This window comes from Dromiciops gliroides, chromosome 1, assembly GCF_019393635.1.
Source record: "Dromiciops gliroides isolate mDroGli1 chromosome 1, mDroGli1.pri, whole genome shotgun sequence".
NCBI lineage: Eukaryota > Metazoa > Chordata > Mammalia > Microbiotheria > Microbiotheriidae > Dromiciops > Dromiciops gliroides.
The window spans coordinates 626,213,008-626,231,563 of record NC_057861.1 but is presented as its reverse complement, the minus strand read 5'-3'; the positions used below and the strand labels follow the sequence as shown (position 1 = coordinate 626,231,563).

General features: G+C 45.5%; 1 protein-coding gene across 2 annotated transcripts in view; it reads left to right on the top strand.

Annotated features, from left to right (window-relative positions):
- The first annotated feature begins 2,237 nt into the window (after positions 1 to 2,237).
- Positions 2,238 to 18,556, top strand: part of FBXL16 (F-box and leucine rich repeat protein 16) — a 30,793-nt gene continuing 14,474 nt past the window's right edge. Inside the window, exon 1 of one of the 2 annotated variants that reach the window (XM_043970749.1) lies at positions 2,238 to 2,841. The gene's annotated coding sequence lies outside the window, so the exon portion shown is untranslated. The remainder of the gene's footprint in view (positions 2,842 to 18,556) is intronic. The other variant, XM_043970741.1, reaches the window with a different exon arrangement.

Below are 18,556 nucleotides of genomic sequence, written 5' to 3'. Positions count from 1 at the left end.
CCGGTGCTCTATCCACTGTGCCACCTAGTCTCTTGTAATGTGGTTCACACCATGTAGAAGGTGACTGTTCCCCACAATTATGACTCTAAGGGGGTAACAGAGATGATTAATTTAAGGCAAAGCATCAGGCTCACACAGGTTCACAATATGTTAGAGCTGAGAGGGATCTCAGACATAATCAAGTCTAATTCCCTCATTTTACAGATGAGGAAACTGAGGCCCAGAGAAGTAAAAGCCTCTTCCCCAAGGTTACAAAGCCAGTCAGTGTTTTGAACCTAGGTCTTATGACTCCAAATCTATTGCTCTTTACAAAATAATCTTTACTTGGGACATGATTTCCCTGGCAGGAAGACCCTAGTGCTTTTCACAGGCACTTCTACCTCTGTCTCCTCACAGACTACTGTGAAACAAGGCCCTTTGTCCCCAAAGCTCCAACTTCAGCTTATCATCTCATTGGAAGGTAATAAAGGGGGAAAAAAAAAAACCAAGGGCGCTCCCTGATTCCGGAGGCCTAAAACATAAGAGAGAGCTGCCAGAAACCACGTTCTGCCCGGCTGTGACACGCTATGGGACAATAGGTGAGAAAGAGCCAGTGAAGTAGCTGAGGCTCAGCCAGACCCTGGCCTGGGAGCTCATTCTATCCTTACTGCCCCCACTAATCACATGTACCATAAGAGAGAGAATGTCCAGTGTGGGGGACATCAAATAGGCCAATTGGGGGACATTTGGCTGCTGTGAGGAGGATGGGATGGAAAGAGAGAGCCGCCAAACAGGGTAACCATTAACTGGCGGTGAGACCCTGGACAAGTCACCTCTCCCATCCCATCTCTCCCTCAGTGCTCAAGCAATGGGGGCTGGACTAGATGGGGTTATTTTTAGGTCCCCACCAGCTCGAAGACTCTCGCGTGTCACCCCGCTCAAGCTCAAGTCCCTCCAACTGGGCAGGAGGCGCGTGCTCGGAGGGAGTTGAGGCGGGGGAAGAGCGCGCCTTTGGAGGAAGGGCGCGCGCGCCCGCGGAGGAGCATGAGCGCGGGGCCAGCATCGCGGAGAGAGAGAAGGAATAGACCGGGGGAGGAGCGGCCGTGGGGGCTGGAAAGTGGGGGGAGGTGCCTTGGGCTGAGTCGCGCGCGCACGTGCGTGCGCGAGGGCCCGCTGCCCACGGGCTGCGCGAGGGCCAGGGGCGAGAGAGAAGAAGGCAAGGTTGCTATTTCGAGCCCGCAGTCCTTGTCCTCCCCCGCCTCCAGTCCCCCCACGGCGCGCACTATCCCGGAGAAGAACCTGACCAGCTTACTAAACCCGAGGGGGCGGGGCCTGGGCGGGGCCTGAATGGGGCGTGGGGGTGGGGAAGAGTAAGGGACCGGGGGGCGCAGCCGCGTTTGCGGTGACCTCAGAGCCCGCCCCTCTCTGTCCCCTCCTCTCCCCTCCTCTCCTCCCTCCCCTAGGAGCTTTTGGGACGTTGGGCCATAGTGGCACCTGGTGCTCCCTTCCTTCTCTTTGGGGCCGGAGTTCAGAAGCCTCGCTCTCCGTCTTTCTCTACCAAACTGTACTCCGGTATTCTGGGGAGGCTGGCCTCGGAGGGGCGTGGGTCCCCAAACCCCACAAAACAAATCCAGGGAGGACGCAGAGCCTCGTCCTAGAACCCAATCCAGCCCCCTTGATGGACTCAGCGAAGAGGGCCGTCACACTCTAGGAGAGGCGCCACACCCCCGCCTCAAATAGTGAAACCTTTCACCCACCTAAACCCTGGGCTCCCGGCTCTTCAATCAACCCCAATTCTTCAGGGGCAAGCCCCACCCCTTTCCAACAGGAACACCCACATCCTACAGGGGGCCCGGCCCCTCCTCTCCTGCTAAGTGCATGTGTGTTTGTTATTGTTACGGCCTGTATACATGTCCCATTCGGTGCTAAGTTTTATGCCTATACATACATGTGCATCGATATATGCACGCAAGTATGCACTTCTACGTATGCTCACATACTAGTTGTTAGAGTGTGAACACGTAGGTGTAAATACATTTCCCGCTGGTCTGTGTGCTGCTCCCAAGAGCAAGAACATACATACGTGAGCACATGTACATGTTTATAAACATACATGTGGTTCATATGTATGTACAAGTACAACGGACCCCTGACTTCTGGCTGTAGAAAGCTGAGAAGTGTCAGCACCCCTATTGTCTGTCCCAGGGATAGGCCACTCCTGTGGAGACTCCCGGCTGGGGGACCCAAGCCAGCTCTCGTGGCCTCATGCATTATTGATAATAATGGCTGTGTCTCTTTAACTGGGATTGGTTTACGACACCATGTGTGCGTGTGTGAGTGTGTGTGTGCGTGCGAGGGAGCGAGTGAGTGAGTGTGTGTGTGTGTGTGTGTGTGTGTGTGTGTGTGTGTGTGTGGTTGGTTGGGGGGGGGGGGATAGAGACAGCTTGCATCTCTCATCCTGTGCTCTCTGGATCCCAGCTTGCTGTTTGCTGGGGAGGAGAGGGAGGAAACACATTTTGCTCTCTGCAAAACGGCTTTATTTATTTTTGGGACGAACCTCCAGCCTTTCCCCCAGGGTGGGGAGAGCTCAAAACAGCAAATTCTGATTCGAACCGGGGAGCTGAGCTGCTGCCTCAGAAGCAAGAGAGGAGGGGAAATCGGCCTTCCTCGGGCTGGGACTGACCGACCCCAGGACTGCCAGAGACAAGGGGGGGTCGTCTGGCTGTATCCCTCTCTTCCTCCTTCCCCCTCCCCCTCCCCCCCACCACGATATTTTTCTCCTTCTCGCTTTCATGCTCATCTCCACATGAAGGGAAGACTCCCTGCGGACAGCATGGCATGAGCCCGGAGCCGGCGCGTGAGGTAAGGGCTGCTTCTCGCCAGATCTTTCGCGGCACAAAGCCCCCAGTGCCAGGTTGCATTGATGTCTAGAGGAGACATCCCACCCAGAGGGGCTGTGTGCGGTTACAATGAGAAGGAGGGAGGAGGCACGGTGCTTAATTACAGCCCTCTCTGAGTACCGGGGCAGCAACAAGATGGGCTTATGTAATGGCAAACACTCCTTCCTTGCCCCACTCATTTCCAGTCTGCCCATGCAGACAGGCTCTGGCAATGAGACCAGAGACGACCAGATGCTACCGGGCAGGAACCCTCCCTTCTTTGGCCCCGCTTTAAGGAGTTGGAGCTCTTTGGCCCCTCGTTCCGCATAAAGGGGGAAACCATCAACCTAGTTAAGGCTTGTTTATTTCTTGACGTCTCACTCCTCCCTGCCCCCCCCAAGCCATCTCGAATCTTGATTTAGATTCCTCTTTTTTCTAATCTCTGGGGAGTCACTTCCAGGAGCACTATGGGGGCTACTAGCCCAGGAAATGTAGCTGCCAGCCAAACCCACTATAGCCAACTGATGGGAAATGTAGTGGGCCAGGATGGAGGTGCAGAATTGCAAGTGCCCATCTCTCTTCCCCCTCCTCCCATTTATACTGTGGGCGAAGGCACTCCAGGCTGCATTTCTCTACCCCATTCGTCCCCCCCCCCCCTCCCAGGCACGATGAGCTGTCAATCTATTTTCTGGAGTGTACTAATGTAATAGTTGGTAGATACAATTAAACTCAGAGATGGTGAAAAGTGGATTTCATGTTTTAGGGTGATTGATTAGTTCTATTCCCTCAGAAAATTGGAGTCTGCTGGTTTGGGGTATGGGTGGGGAGCAGTTCTCTAATTCATAAAAAACAAGAGTATGGAGTTTGAAAGGGAAGATCAGCTGGGGTGACAGGAATTGGGGGTTGTACTAGAAAATGATGAGGTGAGATGTTTAGGGAGAACTGGGTTTGACATCCCTGAGGCCTGTTCAGAGGGGCCTAAGGCCTGGTCTGAGTGTTTCACTGGAGAACAGAGACAGGGAACTGAATAGAGCTTTCATGTTCTGAGAAACCTGTGCTATGTACTCTTCAGGTACGAGGATTGACTGACAAGACAACCCTCAATCCAGCACCTAGCACTCCCACCCCTTGGCCCAGTTGCTGTCATCTCCTGATCTTCCCCCACCCTGTTCCTTGCATGCCCCTTTGCCAGTTTTGTTCCCAGTTAGCCAGGGAAGATGGAGGCTTGTTTCTCATCACAAACAACTCCAGCAGAGAAAAGGAGAGAGCTTGCTCCTTCACTAGCCTCTCTTCCGCTCCTCTCCCTTCCCTGTCTTCCCTGGGCCCTTCTAGAGAAGGCCTGCCCTCCCCTCTCCTACTGCCCCACATAAATGAACAGGGTCAGCTAAGGCCATTCAATTTCTTCCACCCTAAGTATAAATCATCCCAAGTTTCCTGATTATACAGCCCTGTCATCTGGTCTTGCTCTTTCCCATAACCTGCCTGGTGACGTGAGGTTGCCATAGGTGCTCTCTGAGAGTACATACAACTCCAGCCGTAGGTTCAGTAAGAGAAGGTCAGCAGAACGCTGTAAAGGGGGTTGTGCGATACATGCCTAGGACCAGGGGAGAGGTGAGAACCACACAGCTCCAGAGAGACAAAAGTTCTGGATGAGAGACCAGAGTTCTGGGGGGAATAGGAAGAAGAAGAAGAAAAAAAACCAGATAGAGTTGAGAAAGGGCAAGGAAAATGGGTACTCCCTTCCTAAAGACTGGGTGTTTGCACTTTCCTGGGGTGAATGGTTTCCCAGGCAATGCCAGTCTAGCGTGAGGAGGAAGAAAGGAAGGACTAGAAGAAACAGGAATCAATTCTTGCATTTTTTGCAGGAATTTGACCCTTGGTACCAAGAGCAGGTTGATCAAGGACTCACACTGGACCTTCTCCTTTAATGCTTTTCTTGTTTTCTTAGCCTCCCAGGATGCCTGTAGCTCGAAAGAAAGCATGTGTTTCCTTAACAGCTGCCTGGCCCTCCCTAGGCATTATACCCCTGTTGAATTCCTCCCCATCTTTTAAAGCCCAACTTAGGAAGCAAGAAAATGAGCATTTTATTAAGCACCCAACTTTGTGCCAGAAACTGTGCTAAGCACATTTGATCCATCCTCATAACAACCCCGGGAGGTATCCCCATTTTACTGTTGAGGGAACTGAGGAAGATTAAGTGATTGGTACAGGGTCACACAACTAGTAAATATCTGAAGCTAGATTTTTAACTCGGGTCTTCCTGGCTCCCTGCAGGCCCAGCACTCTCTACCAACTGATGCACTTAGCTAACTGCCCACTGAGCTACCTACCTTCTCCAGGAATCCTTAATAGACAGCATGATGTAATGGATGAAGTCAGAGTCAGGAAGAACTGGATTCTAATCACACCTTTGACATTTATGAGTTTTATGACAATGGACAAATTATCACAGCTCTCTGAGCCTCAGTTTCCTCATCTGTAAAATGATAAGAGTTGGACTAGGTAGTTTCTAGGTCTCTTCCAACCCCCAAATCTATGATCCTCTGCTTCCCTTGGTTCCTCCTTCTGTGCCCCATCAATCACAATACTTTCTTCCTTAGATCTCACTTGTTTTGCACCTCTCTCATGCACTTATGATGTAGTATCACTTATACCTAACCGGGCATGTGACAGATTCCCCTGGGTGCTCTGTGAGGATTGGGATCATATCTTATCTAAACTTTGTAACTATCAGAAACGTAGAACAGTACTATGCACACACTAGGTATTCAACAATTTTGAACTGAATTAAATTGAAATGGATCCCATTGTAGACTTAGTTCCAATGGGCACTGGAACCCATTCCCCTCCTTCAGCAGGTGCCCACTGCCCTTGGCTTAGGAAGGGGAATTTTCATGCCAAGATTCACATGTCAAAATGCCATACTTAATGTGATCTCTGCCCAAATCTCTCCTATGCTCAAATCATCCATTCCATTCCTGATTTCTCATAGTAATAGAAAGGGGTTGTGGAAAAGGCCTAACTATTAACCTCAGGACCTACTGAGCAATCCATCAATAAGCATGTATCAAATGACTGCTATGCTACCGGCATTGTGTTGAGAGCTGAGGATGAAAATGCAAAAGCAAAACTGTCCCTGTCCTCAACAAGCTTGCAGCCTACTTGGGAGATGCGATATTAATAAAAGAAGTACTTTATAAGGGTTATGAGACTTGACAAGACCACTGGGCTAGAGCCTTGGAAGCTCTGGTTCATTAGGATTCATGGGTTCAGTACAACCCTCAGAAAAGGGAGGGAAGAGAGTGGGGGGATTTCATCGTCAACCAAAAGAGAAAGGCCAATAATTGCTCAGGACAATATTAACCTATCCCACCCCAAAAATCTTTTCTCTGTTAGAGAGAGTGTTGGGTCTACCCTTTAGTGAGGAGGAGCAATGGCAGTCTTGGGTGAGTTAAGGGAACCTCTAAGAGGGAGCTTTAGAGAGAATAGGTTTCAGATGGCCGTTAGAAGATGGATTTGTGAAAGAGAATTAAAGCACTCTGTTCTCCTTTCCTTACTACGCCCTAGGGATTCTTAGGTCAGGGAACTTTGTTTCAGTCATGATCCAGTGGCCTTCATTCCTGTTGTATTGTCTTTGGAAGAGGCCCCTCTCTTCTTTTTCCCATGCCATTGCATTAGAAGCGATCAAAGGAACCCAGGTACTCAGACAGACTGCCCAATAGTATGTAGGTAACAGCCCTAGGAACTATCTGGGGCTGGAATACCCTGCTGGAATAACAGAGAAGCCAATCCCCCACCCCACCCTCACCCCTGCCCTGGGATCAGAGCCTGACTTTAGTTTCTTCCCACTTCCTAAATAGGCACATGGTAGTGACTCTTTCTCCTTGTTGACATGTATGATTTATTCTTTGGTCTGGAGCATTAATGTAGGGTCTCAATCCATACTCGATACTTTGTGGTACAGCTTACTCTTTCCCAAGAGTCCCTGGCATGCAGGTGGGGAGACTATAGCCCCCTGAGAACATTTCTGATCTGGGGGCGGGAAGAGAGCTCTGCTGTTATGACATCTGTAAAATGGAAGGAATTTTAATGTGCTTTAGTCATGGATTTTGTCAGTGAAAGTTTCTCAGCTGAGGAGGAAGTTGCCCCCACAATTTTTCTCTCAGCATCCTGGGTGCCCCTTCTTTTCATCCCCTGCCATCTTTTTCCCACCATGTAGGAGTTGAAGATTGATGCAAGCTCCCCTAGTCACCCACACCCTCTCAACCCTACCCTGTGAGGCAAGATTCTGCCCAAGCTGCAGGGCCTTGCAGAGAGAAAAGATTTGTTGAAAGTAACCTCATCAAAGAAACTTTGGAGGAAAGCTGGAAACGAGAGTGGGCTGAAAGAGAAGCCAGAAAAGAGAGAGGGAACTTACTGATAGAAGTTTGTTCCATCTTTATCAGCCCTGCCCTGAAGGTATGCAAAGCACTTTCCATACCTGGGCTAATTCAGGCTAACCTTCCTCAGAGATGGGAGGAGGGGGGGAGGGAAGATGAGAAAGTCAGAAAGGAGGAGAGGAAGAGATACAGAGAACTGGAAGGAGGATTAGTAAGAAGGTTTGGGGAAGGAGACACAGAGGAAGAGGGTCAGAGAAAAAGCCCATAGGCATTTGGAAAGATATCCTTGCATACAGAGCCTAATAGCCTGTCAGCATGGGGGACAAAATAAGGAAATTCAAAGGAAGTGTGAGGGGAGGTTGTGAAAGTAGGGTGAAAGCCCAGAGAAAGCACTAACTTATAGAACAGCAAACCGGGGGCTGCTAGGTGGCGCAGTGGATAGAGCACTGGCCCTGGAGTCAGGAGTGCCTGAGTTCAAATCTGGCCTCAGACACTTAACACTTACTAGCTGTGTGACCCTGGGCAAGTCACTGAACCCCAATTGCCTCACTAAAAAAAAAAAAAAAAAGAACAGCAAGCCAGTACCTAGTACTTACAAGACTGGATTTGCAGTCTAAAGAGTTCACATAGGAATGGAATAGTACAAGAAAGTATGGCAAGAGGGAAGTGGACATGTCCTGCCTGAATACCTTCTGTGTCCCAATAGAGAGAATATGAACGATGTCAATGCAGAAGGAAAAACAGTGGCAGAACTTAGCATCTTCCTCTTAGGGAATTGTCTATCTTTGAAAAAGAGTCTGGGTTCCAGGGCCTTCAGGCTGAGACATAGCTAAGGTTCAATCCTTCAATCCTAAGATTCAGGTTCCTGGGGAAAGGGTCAGAGAAATGTAAGCATATAGTGAGTTGGTGGTTAAGACCCATCTTGGTGGACAAAAAGGACAAGTGGCACCATCATTCCCTGAGCATCCTGGCAATTTCCAGTCCTACTTACTCCCAGAAGCAGGGACACTCCCAGACAACTGGCTGCAGAACTTTGACTATAAATTCTCACCTAAACATCCTGCCCCTCTAACAGCTCGCTGTACCCTTCCTCACTTAGTTATCCCAACTTTCACAATGGTATACCTTCATCTCATTGTTCATATCCAGAATCATCTCTGACCACTGTACTGTCACTCTAACTTCTCTAACATCCTTTTCACTGATGGACCATCCCTCTAATGTAGCTCAAATAGTAGAGTGCTCACTTAGCATGCATCTTCTACTGGCTTTTTAGGCAGGTAGGTGGACTTGAAGTCCAGTCCTACCTTTGACCTTACTAGCTGGGTGACTCTGGGCAAGTCATGTAACCTCTGTCTCAGTTTCACACCTACTTCCCAGGATTGTTGTGAGGATCTAATGAGATAATAATTATAAAGCATTTAGCACAGAGCCTGACACATAGTAAATAATATATGATTGTTCACTATTATTATTTTTTTGTTAAAGTGCTTTGCACACTTTAAAGCACTAAATGCTAGCTCTCATTATTATCTGTAATATCTTGCTCATAATTATACTATCCCTCCACTAGCTCTAATATCCATCTCATAGATATGACAGTCACTTGACATATAATATCATGTGCCTTCCATTGCTATACCATCCCTCTAACATCTGCAATGTCCTTACCACCCTGTTGCCACCCGCTAACATTTGTAACATCCTCTAACGGCTCCTGCATCCCTTACCTGAATTTGCCACTCCTCAAATAGCTACAGCTTTCACAGCATCCTTCCACTGCCCCAGATTAATTCTGTCATAGGAAAGGGTTCCCCAAATGGGGACTTTTTGTTGGATAGGCCACCTTTCTGAGTTTTCCTTTAGAGTTCTCTCCATCCAACCCAACAGGCCCATAAATCCCAGTTAATCAATTTTCTCTTTGTCAATGGGGAGAACACAGGATATTCTGAGATTCTCAGAGACTAAAGGGTTGGGAGCAGCTTCAGGTAGCATTATAAATGTTGCTTACTGAGCTATCCTTCGGTGAGATACATCCATTACTGCTCCAGGAAGGGTCTTAAGAGCAAAATCTCTTCTCTCAACACACTACCTTGTATTGAGAAACCTGATGTTGGGAAATCAAAACCAACAGGTAACCTCTGCCTTGGCAGAGGTGAACATGGCTCCATGACTGAACTGGAAAATAGGAGATATAGCTATAATATGTATATGTACATATATATACACACATAGCTATGTGTATATATTCACATACATACATATATAGAATAAGGGTCTTCGAAACCCAGCTCTTCTTTCATTTCAGGCCCTCATGTAGAGAGCAGAAACTTATTGTGGTCTGGACATTACCCCCCTCAATGCCCAATCTTGGAATGCAGAGAGAACATGAGTTGCCAAAACTCTTACCCTCATAGTTTGTGAGAGAAGTAGTGACAGTGATTTAAGAAGATTTCCTCACCCCCGTACCACTCTCAGATTCCTCCCTATACTGTACAAAATATTATCATTTGCATGTGACCACCTGGGAAACAGAGGCACAGAAGACTGAGCAATGGAGCAAGAAATTGCCCAGGGTCTGGCTGTGTTGAAAATTTCTCTCCCTTGACATAAGCTCCAGAGTAAAGACTCACTGAGACTCCTTTGTCCACATGCTATGGGTCTCAGCCCAATATGCCTAAAAGGCACAGAACCCTAAGACCTGTGGTTTGCTCCCCATGGTGGTTTGACAGTATTTCTGTTCATGTCATGCTGTTTGAACAATGGCTTTAGAATCAAGTGACTCGGATTTGAGTCGTAGCTTGGCTACTTACTGGTTGTGTGATTTCAAACAAGTCACTTTTCTTTCAGCCTCAATTTCTCCATCTGTCAAATGGTGATCTCATACAACCTGCCTCTCAGGATTTTTGTAAGGAAAAAGCTTAGTAGATTTTAAAGCATTACATAAGTATAAAGGGTGAAGGATTTTTTTTTTTGAGGAGTTAGCTGACACTTTGGGTTTGCTCTCAGTCTATGATCTTTCCTGATGGCACACTGGTTAGAGAGCTGGAGTTGGAGTTAGGAAGACCAGAGTTCAAATCCTGCCTCAGATACTTTTTAGCTGTGTGACCCTTGGCCAATTACCTAACCTCTCTGAGGTTAAGTTTCCTCACCAGTAAAATGGGGACAATGAGTACCTTCCAGGATTGTTGTGAGAATCAAATGAAATAATAATTTTTAAAGGGCTTTGCAAACCTTAAAGTTGTTTTTATCATCATCATCCTTCTGCCTCTGAATATAGGAGTCGAGAAAAATAAGTTAGGGGGAAAAAGAAAAAAGAAATTAGAATGAGATAGCTATATCTTCCTTATCACATCAAGTTAGTCCTTTATGGCAGCACCTAATTCAGTTCCTTTTTTTTTCTTTTTTTTTCTGGGCAATGGGGGTTAAGTGACTTGCCCAGGGTCACACAGCTAGTAAGTCAAGTGTCTGAGGCTGGATTTGAACTCAGGTACCCTGAATCCAAGGCCGGTGCTTTATCCACTGCACCACCTAGCCGCCCCCTAATTCAGTTCCAGGAATAATTAGAAGATTAATCATTGATTCTTGACTATGATGATCATAATGCTTGATGATGACCCACTATACCACCCAGCTGCCTTTTCTTGGTGTCAACATGTGCTTACTAAGACACTGACTCACTGTGTGACCTTGGGCAAGTCACTTCCCCTCCTCTAGACCTCTGCATAATAAGGGAGTTGGACTCCATAGTCCACCCCTGTCATTCTAGAATGGTTCTATTCTAAGCCCTCAAGTAGCAACTACATCTTTCCTGTGTCCCTAGACATTTATTGCAACACTCTTTTTCCTAAAAGTTCACTTCATTCTAATAAATGGGAAGGGGGAAGGGATTGAAAGGTAACAAATAGGCCATCTTACACACAGAAGGGACAGTCACTTTGTCTAGAGTCTGACAGTAGAGCAGTTGCATAACCAGGAAGTATCAAATACCTACATCCCCCTACACACAGACACATAGGTACAAACACATTCCAAATTGTCCCCAGTCATTATACCACACCTCAGAGTTGCTCTGCAATCTCAGGAACTGTCCCTCTTTCTGTTCCTCATTGTCTGATACAGTTTGTTGAGAATCTATGGGCCCATGCCATTTAAAGAGCTGGTAGCATGTGGAGTAGCCAGACCGAGGCTGGCAGAATGAAATCAAGATGGGAAAACAGCACGGGGCAACTTGATGCTGAGGACAGGAGGGTTCTCCACTATCATAGGCTCAGGAAGGAGGTTTGACACCCAGAGCAGGGGGTTAGAATGTCTCCTGGAAGAGACAGCAAATGTGGGGGCAGCTTGAACCCCAGGACTCTGGCAAGAGGTCGCTCTGTATTCTTCCATAGTCAGCCTTAGCCAATGTCCTTCTCTAGGTTTTGGAATATTTGTTGTTGTTGTTTTTCCACAAGATGAAACTATTTGTCTAGCTAGATCAGTGGATTGAGTGTGTGTGTGTGTGTGTGTGTGTGTGTGTGTGTACACAATCGTATATTCATATGACATTTTGTGGTTCATTGTAGGCACAGGAGAGATATGCACCCAAACTAGTACACATGTAGAACTACATACATGATGAAGCAAAAAGACTCTGTGGCCTTAGGCAAGTGATTTTAGCTCTCTCAGACTGAATTTTCTCATATGAAATCAGTGATTGGGCAATCTCTAGGGTCTCCTCTAGCTCTTAGTGGGGAAAAGCTTACATTTATCTTACAACTCCACAGCAGCCCATGCTAGTATCATTGTCCCCCATTTTGAAGATAAGGAAACAGAAACAGAGGAATGATACGATTTGGCCATGGTCACTCAGATAATAAATGTGAAAGCCAGGACCTGAACCAAGTCAGCTCTGATTCCAAGGTCAGTGCTCCCACCATCAAACTACATTGTCTCTGCTATGTCCTGCTAGCCACATTGTTCAGAGTATTTAACAATTTTAGAAATCTTCAAGGCTCCAGGATTATTTCCTTTTGGTTCTCTACCGGGCTCCCAGGTTCCCCCTGAGCTGCTTTATCTCTACTCCTAGAGTCCCTTCCCTGCTGAGATTGAATTTCAAATTGTTTTGGTCCTGCGGCTCCCGCCACCCCTCTCTGGGATGCTCTCCAAGGTGCTGGCCCTAGGCCCTACGGTCTCCATGCTCCACTGTTCCTGCGTTGCTGTCCATGGTGCTATAAGCAGTGAGCTCTCTTTACATGCTCTCTCTCAGCCATGGTGAACAGGCTTGGCAGTGGACATTTGGGAACCCAGAGAAGTCCAAGGGTGGAGGAAAGCAATACTAGATTGGGAACACATAGCAAGATCTGTGAATGTGAAACACTAAGGGCTGTATTTTCAGTAAGGCGGACCCATATAGGGGTTTAAGAAGGGCAATGAAAAATTAATAGGGTTCACAAATGTAGGGAAGAAGAGTCAGAGATTCTGGTAAATCCACATGCTCACCAATGCACAAACCCTTTCAATATTTAGGAAGTCCTTCTGTAAGACCGTTGTCCTGATATTTGACTAATGCCAACACAGGTCATAGAATCATAAAGTTACTACTATGAAGTCCTTTAGGGACAATCTAGTCTAAATCCCTCATTTCAAAGATAAGAAAACTAAGCTCCAAAGAGGTTAAGTCATTTGCCCAAGATCACACAGGTAGGAAGTGGAAGAACCAGTATTTGAACATTCGACTTGTTGTTTCCAAATCCAGCACTGTTTCTACTGTACCATATTGTCTATCTTCACTTTCTCCATGATAAGAAATGGCCATTTTGGAAAAGATAAAATACATGAATATTCCAAGAAAAAAATCTGAATATATGACTCTCGAAATTGCAGAAAAAAATCTCAATTTGGCCTCTGGGAGATAGCTCTGGGGCATCATTATGCTTCTCTCTCAAATAATAATTTGAAAATAATCCTAATAATATTTGCAAAAATGATTATCCCCATTTTACAGTTTAGCATAGTGAGACTTGGAGAGGATAAGGAACTTTCTCATGGCCACACAGCTAGTAAACATTAGGGCCAAGATCTGAATCCTGACTCTAAATCTAATGTTCTTTTTTCCATGCCACACTTCTGAGACCTAAAATTCTGACCGCACATTTGTTGCTTACTGACTGCATGTTTACTACTATCTTCATCTAATCAGACATTGTTGGAAACTGTTAAATGAACATATAAATATATTAAAAAGTAATTCATAGAATCATAGAATATTAGATTTGAAAGGGAATCTAGAGGTAATTTAATTCACTCCCCTAATTTTATAGATGAAGGAACTGAGTTCATCTAGCTAGCAAGTGGCAAAGCCTGATTTGAACCCAAGTCTTCAGTTCAGTGCTCTATCTAATATGCTGTTATTATACATCATTAAATAATACGTCAACATGTCAAAACCCAATAATTTGGTTCTACTGTGGGAACTCCCTCTACAGATTCAGATTGAAATCCACCTACAACACATAGTCTTAGTTTCCTGAGGCTCAGAGAGCTTAAGTGGGTCCATGGTAACTTACTAGCTGTATCCAAAGCAGGATTAAAACCCAGATTTTACCAGCACTCCCTCTGCCGTGCTATCATGGCTTTCACAAATAATAGTGAAAATGTTAACAACTCACATATCTATATCACTTTATGGTTTACTAAATGTCTTCCTCACAACAATCTTGTGTTGTCCATATCAATAAATCACTAAGCATTTATTAAGTGCTTACTATATGCCAGAAGTGTTTCATGTTGAGATACAAAGACAAAAGTGAAATACTCCCTGCCCTTAATCCTTAATATATTTGTATAAAAAGACACACGTACATATATATACATATATACACACATTATTATATATACATATATATATATATATATATATACATACACACATATACTCTCTATGTAGACGAGTATAGATGATATATATACTCTCTATATATATGAGTATGGAGGGGGCAGCTAGATGGCACAGTTGATAAAGCACCAGCCCTGGATTCAGGAGCACCAGAGTTCAAATCTGGCCTCAGACACTTGACACTTACTAGCTATGTGACCCTGGGCTAGTCACTTAACCCTCCTTGCCCCACAAAAACAAACAAAACAAACAAACAAAAATACATATGAATATGAAATGCAATATATACATGTATGAATACATGCAAAATAGATTAAAGTTTATTGAGGACACTAGTAGTTGGGGTGATCAGGAAATATCTCCTATAGAAGGTGGCACTAATTGAATATTGAAAGATGCTAGGGAGTCTAAGAGGCAGAAGTGAAGAGAGAATGTTACAGGCATGGGAGACAGCCACTGCAAAGGCATGGAGATGGGAGATGGAGTGTCAAGTGAAGAAGAGTAAAACTAGTTTTACCTTCTGAGGCCATAGAGTGCATGAATGGGCTTAATGTCCAATAAGACTGGAAAATATATTTGCGGTCCAGTGTGTGAAGGATTTTAGATGCCAAAAGAGTAGTTTATGCATGATTATAGAGGTAATGTGGCACCATTGAGTTTGAGCAGGGGAGTGATATGCCCAGACCCTAACCTTAGGAAAATCACTCTGTTAGCTAAGTGGAGGATGGACTGAAAGTCAGGCAAGACATGAAGGGTGGAGATCAATTAGAGTATGATGCACCTGGCCAGGAGAGAGGTGATAAGGACCTGAACTAGGGCAGTGATTCTGTAGTGGGAGAGAAGGGTACAGATGCTAGAGATCTTGTGGAGGTGTGAAGGTAGAAATAGCAAGAGTTAGCTATGGATCGGATATGTTGGGATGAGGAAGTATGAGGCATTGAGAATTACGATGAGTTTTCAGAGATGGGTGACTGGAAGGATGGCTGCATCTTTGACAGAAATACTGATATTCAGAAGAGGGTTGGGGGCAGCTAGGTGGTGCAGTGGATAAAGCACCAGCCTGGGATTCAGGAGGACCTGGGTTTAAATCCAGCCCCAGACACGTGACACTAGCTGTGTGACCTTGGGCAAGTCACTTCACCCTCATTGCCCCACAAAAACAAAACAAAACAAAAAACAAAAGAGGGTTGGTTTTGGGGGAGAGACAATGGTCGGTTTCAGATATGTTGAGCTTGACACGTCTGCAAGATATATTGTTCAAAACATCAAGGAATTTGATTGTTGTGTGGGAACTTCCTCCACAGATTTGGCTACATGGACTAAGTGAGAATGAGGAGTTGAGAATGACACTGAAGTTTTTGAAACTGGGGTGACTGGAAGGATGGTAATGTATTTGACAGAAATACGGAAGTTTAAAAGAGAGATGGGTTTGGGGGAAAAGATGAGTTCTGTTGTGGACATATTAAGTTTGAGAAGCCTATAGGATATACAGTTCAAAATGTCCCCATGGCAGTTGATGATGTAGGAACAGAGCACAGGAGAGAAACTAGGGCTGAATTAGGAGTCATTTCATAGAGTTGATCCACTGAATCTGATGAAGTCATTGTTTCAGACAGGATAGAGCTAGAAAAGGAAGGGGGCCTAGAACAGAGCTTTGGATTATACCAATAGTTAGGGGATGAGACATGACTGAGGATGATACAGCAAAAGAAACTAGGAAAGAGTGGTCATATGAGTAGCAAGAGAGAGAACTGATCAAGAAAGAGCAGTGCAAAAAAAAAAAAGAGCAGTGCATAACAACTCAGAGAGAAGAAAGGATTCAAGTGAAGAGGGTAGTCAATAGTGTTAAATTCTGGAGAGATCTATAGGGCAAGTATTATTCTCTTACAGTTTTGTTTTGTTTTGTTTTTTGTTTTGGCAATTGGGGTTAAGTGACTTGCCCAGGGTCACACAGCTAGTAATTAAGTGTCTGAGGCCGGATTTGAACTCGGGTCCTCCTGAATGCAGGGCCAGTGCTCTATCCACTGCGCCACCTAGCTGCCCCATATTCTCTTACAGTTTTACAGATGAGGAAACCAAGGCCCAGAAAGGAGAAATAGTTTACCCTAAGTTGCAAGGTTAATGAGTGTCAGAACCAAGACCGGAACCCAATTCTGACTCCTAGCCCTAGACTCTTTGTCCTATACCAAACCACCTCTTTTGGTGAGTTTCACACAAGTAGGAAGGGAACATTCAGAGTGGTCAAAAGTATGGTAATGCATATTTTTTTTGACATAACCAATTGAAGGTGATTCACTGATCACAAAGAACCCAGGAGGTTATCATTTGGGAAAAGGGCTAAAAGAACAAAGATCTCACCCAACATATAAGATCCTAGTCCCGCACTATGTCCAACTCCTTTGAGATGTGACTATCATTCTTTTTTTTTTCTTGGTGGGGCAATGAGGGTTAAGTGACTTGCTCAAGGTCACACAGCTAGTAAGTGTCAAGTGTCTGAGGCCAGATTTGAACTTAGGTCCTCCTGAATCCAGTGCCAGTGCTTTATCCACTGTACCACTTAGCAGCCCCTCCTTTGAGATGTAAAGAAAGAGGAGAGAAGGAAGGAGACAGCTATGTAATTTCTGTAAAGAGTCTTCCTAGCCCTGGAGTGTAAAACTGGCATTTTTTAGGGAGTCTCACATTCATCGATTTGGCAGGACTTCTAGTTACCTCCAAGTTATTAAAAAAGGAATTGGGATGGTAGGTGGTAGATGGCCATCGAGGAAGAGAAAGTCCAGGCTTCAAGTTTTAACTTTTCTGTGCCCTCTAGCATAAGCATCTTTCCTGTCTATAGTTTTCTATTCCTGCTATTCATGTCCTCCTACTCACTTCCCAGGTGGTTTGGAAAGGTTTATAGAGTGCTTGTGGATCCTCAAATCTCAGCCACTGTCTGTTGACATAGGGCTATGCCCAAAAGATGGCACTAAACCCACAGCTAAGTGTTGGTGAGGGGAGGGACTCAGGGAAACACTATAGCAATTAGTGATTATAACCATCATGTGAATATCCTTTTGATTCTATATTTTGTACATCTCTATCCCTCCTATGTCTTTTTTTTTAGTGAGGCAATTGGGGTTAAGTGACTTGCCCAGGGCCTCCTATGTCTTTTTTTTTTAAGTGAGGCAATTGGGGTTAAGTGACTTGCCCAGGGTCACACAGCTAGTAAGTGTTAAGTGTCTGAGACTGGATTTGAACTCAGGTCCTCCTGACTCCAGGGCCAGTGCTCTATCTACTTCGCCACCTAGCTGCCCCAGGGCCTCCTATGTCTTAAAAACTAAAAGAATGTTAATGGAGGAAGGGATCTGAAAGGTCATTTAGTCCAAACTCCAAATTTTGCAGATGAAGAGAGAGACAGAGGCCCAAACTGGGGAAATGACTGGGTTAAGACCACAGAGTCAGTAAGTGGCAAAACAGAGCCTTGAATGCAGGTCTTTAGACTCCAAGGTTTTTCTACTTAGTATTTCTTGCTGTTGGGGGAAGCAGGGAAAGTAGAAAATGCCAGCCCCCTTCTCTCAGAGAAGCTGGAACTTACTTTTTAGGAAAACTAGCCTCACCCACACATTAAACAACAACAACAAAAACTATTAGAGAAGAATAGCAATTTACAATCGAGTGTCAAACAGGATCACATGGACTGAAGTCAGAGGAGGGAGGGACCGGTGTGGACTTCTGGGAAGATCCCCTGGAGGGAAGAAACTTTGAGCTGGGTTTTCAGGCTCCTGAAAGAACCTCTGACCCAAGAAGAGAATTTCTTTGCCCATGTCTCTACGGATGGATTAGAGATCCTTCCAAACTGTAGATATAACTGGCTATTTAAGGAGCCCAAGGGAAAGTTTCTTATTCTTAAGAAAGTCAGCAGGATGCCAGGATCTTAGTCACTGAGACCATCTCTTCACCAGCTCTTTATTTCCCACTGAAAGGCCTAACTCTGCAAAGATGGCACCAGAGGTTGCTGGGAAAATGATTATGTGGCCCCAAAAGGGGTATTGGGCTTCTGGTCAAGGTTAAGCAATAGGAATGAGTCACTGGCAGATTAGAGCTCTCTATCCCTAGGCAAATACTTCTCAGCTAGAGAATCCAAGGCCAGAATGAGAGGCGGGAGGCAGGAGAGCCCTTCTCTGCAGAGTAGGAGTCAGAAAGGAATTTGCTATGGGACCACAGCAGGCATGGCAATAATCACACCAGCTAATTATCCAGCCCCTTTCATCCTCAGCTCACCAAGTGCCTAATCCCCACTACCCCCTCTGAGTTCAATAGCCAGGGAGGATTTATGGAGGAAGAAACAGAAGCATAGAAGAGCTAAATAAGTTACCAACTGGGCTTCAGTGTGCGCAGCTTGGGAAGGAACAGAAATGAAAGAATGTTCAGAGCTCTGTCTTCCAATCCCACCAATCCTGGCTTCT